This window comes from Solanum pennellii, chromosome 11 (assembly GCF_001406875.1).
Source record: "Solanum pennellii chromosome 11, SPENNV200".
Taxonomy (NCBI): domain Eukaryota; kingdom Viridiplantae; phylum Streptophyta; class Magnoliopsida; order Solanales; family Solanaceae; genus Solanum; species Solanum pennellii.
Window position 1 is genome coordinate 9,201,542 of NC_028647.1, and position 3,677 is coordinate 9,205,218.

A 3,677-nucleotide genomic window follows, 5' to 3' on the forward strand; every position below is an offset into this window, starting at 1 on the left:
TATATATATATATAGAGAGAGAGAGAGAGAGAGAGAGAGAGATATTCTATATTATCTTTTCGAAATTGGTGATTTTTCTATTGGCCCAAGTCGGAATCGGAGAAAAAAGTATTATTTTAGAGATTATCAATTTATCGAGTATTGATTTGTGGAGGTTTTACAGTAGTTCTCTTTCTATGTACTTTTAATTAAATCTTAAATTGAGTATATTTATATAAAATAAAGTAAATTAAATTTAAATCAACGAATAAATATAAAAAACGTGAATATTTCTTTAACAAAATTTATTAAATAAAATTATTTTCTTTAATTTCATTGTATTTTTTTAAATTTTATTTTAAGGATATGGAATTAATCTTATTTGATTTACTGATCATTTGTTTTTTTTTACAAATGACTAACCTAGTATATTGAATTAAATGAACTAAAAAATGTATTGATGTCATTTAATTATTTTCTGAATATGTCAATTTTTACTCATTTTAAAAGAATAAAAATAACACTACACACACATTTAAGATGATAAATATCAAGTTATAAACATACTTTTTAATAATAAACTACTTATAGCATATTATTATCAAGTTATAGCATATCAAGAAAAAAAATATTATTCTCATTAATTTTTTAAATAATAATTAATTTATTTATATAATTACATTTATTATTCAGTTACCTTTTTTAAACCAATCTATTTAATTAAATTAATTCTTTAAGTTACTTTTTTTAAACCAAACTATTTCATTACATTATTTTTTTTTAAGTTACCTTTTTTAAACAAAACTCTTTAACTATTATTAATTAAATTAAACATTATATAGTTACCTTTTCAAAAAAATTACAAAATAATAGGGATTTTATCATTCCATAATAACTACCACCACTATCTAAACCAATAACAGTTTTTTTTTAAAAAACCGTCACACGTTATTTTAAAAAAAAATTATCTTCCCCAAATATATTGTTCTTCCCCAAATCCTCACCAAATTTTCTTTAATTTCGCACGCCTGACATTTAATCTTCACCAAAATTGGCTGTTTTGATAAAAAATCTAAAACATTTCACTCTCAAATATGTATATAACATTCTTCTTCACCAAATTAAATCTTCCACTTTTGCACTCAAATCTTCCACTTTTGCACTCAAAAAATTGTATAATGTCGAAGAGAGGCAATGAAACCCCGCGAAAAAAGTAGAAGGTTGAACGATGAAGCAAGATCTGAGGAATTTCATGCTCCATCTTTCAACATTTTGTCACAAACACAAACTCAATCTTCATCTGCAAAAGAGAAATCTAGAACAGAAAAATCAAAAATGAAAAAAAAAAAAAACAGCCAAAGGAAATCGAAAAGAAGAGAAAAGGGAAAGAAAAGCAAACCGTAGGTGAATCTCAGAAAGAGGCAAAAGAAAGAGGAAAGAAGAGGAAAGGAAAACAAATTCAATACTCATCAGATTCTGACTATGATTTTGTAGATGAGTTGATAAAGTCAAAATCAAAAAAATCAAGAGCCACTGAAATCGATACTTCACAATTAGAAGAAACAAATAAACCCAAAAAATTTTCAAAGGTTAGTAAAAGTTTTTAAAAAAAATTTAAATTAAAATTATCTGTTTAATTTTGTTCTAATTTCGATTTTAATTGTGAATAGTATAGTACATGTTTTATGTTGTGTTATTTGTGTATGAAATAATTAATATATTTTTTTTTTTATAGAAGTGTATGAAATATTTGTATTAAGTTTGTATGATATTTTTGACTATTAATATTCATAATAAAACTAAATACTTTATGTTTTGTTTGTATATTTAATGTTGAATAAATTGTGTATGAAATAATGTGGTAAGTTTGTATGAATTTGTATGAAATGTTACATATGTTTTATTACATTATCAATGTATAAACAATATATGAATTGTGTATGATTTATTGTATTAAGTTTGTATGCTATGTGTATGAAATTATATATTTGTTTCTCTTACATTATCAATATATGAAAAATGTATGAATTGTGTATGATTCAATGTATTAAATTGGTATGCTATGTGTATAAAATTCCATATTTGTTTCTCTTACATTATCAATGTATGAATAATGTATCAATATTGTTTGATTTTGTACATTTAGTGATAAATGAATTGTATATGAAATAATGTATTAAGTTTGTATGAATTTATATGAAATGCTATATTTGTTTTATTACATTATCAATATATTAATAATGTATCAATTGTGTATGATTAATGTATTAAGTTTGTATGCTATGTGTATGAAATTCTATATTTTATTTTTTTTCACATTAGCAATGTATGAATATAGTATGATAAACTTTTTAATTTAATTTTAATATTTTTTTAGGAGAAGAAGACACAAACACATTTGTCTTCATTTATTAACATGAATGTATTTGCGGATCTGTTGACCTTTCTAGGTCAAGATAAGTTTCAACAATTCCTAAAAGAAACACCTTTTGGATTTTTTTATAATTTGCATAACATTAAAATCCAATGTCAATTGTTGAGACACATATTTCTTCTTGGGAATGAAAATGTTAGGAATGACATGTTTGTCATAAATGTAAATGGTAAAGAGTTACATTTTGGGTTAGAAGAGTTTGTTGCTATAACCGGTTTGAAATGTAGACCTGTTTCTGATTTTGTATCTGACTCATATGTTCCAAACAGACTCATTGCTGAAAATTTTGGGAATTTTAATAAAATATTCAAGTCAGATTTTTATCACAAGTTTAAATTGAAAATTTTTTGGGAAGAAGATGACCGTTTAAAAATCTGGATCTTGTACTTTATTTCTTCTTTTCTGACTGCATCAGACCCTTCAAAAACAAAAATTTCAAAATTGTATTTTGATTTGGTCGAGTCTGGACAGTATGCCACATTCCCTTGGGCAAATGAGTGTTTTAATTTAACACTCAAAGCATGCAGTCAAAAATTTTAAAAAAAACCATCGTCATTCAAATTCAGCCAGTTCCACATAGCATTGCAGATATGGTTTTATGAGTGTTGTCATCCATTTGACAACACAATTGCTATACGTGTTTCAAATCGCACACCGAGAATCCTGAACTGGAAGACACCTAATGACGTCATTTTTTTGACGATTTGAAGAAAAAAAATTTCAGAACACATGGCAATCATGTATTTTTCATAGAATGTTATTATATTCACTATTAATCAATATACATTCTAATTTTTTTATTTGCTGCAGACGAAACCATTTTAAATCAGTCCAGCAGCCACCATGATTTAAAAAATCACAGATCATCGGAAAATCGTGCCGTTGATAGTGAACATAAAGTTGAAGAATTGAAAGCTGATATTGCAGAGGTACAAGTACAAATTTCAAATTAAAATATCTTTTTTAAATTACAATATACATATCAAATACTTATTTTTTTAATTAACAGGTTAAGGCAAAGTTGAAAGAACTCAAACTCACTGTAAGTTCCAACATATTTTTAAAGAATTAATATAATTACCTGATAATTTATTTTATTTTTATATTTTTTTTGTACAACGATAAGGTTGACAAGCACATGGCTGATATCAAGAGTTATGTTGATAACTCGACCAAACTAATAATTAAAGAGATTCGATTGTCAAGAGGAGAACAAATACCAGAAGAACAACCAGAGGTGTGTATATATATATATATATATATA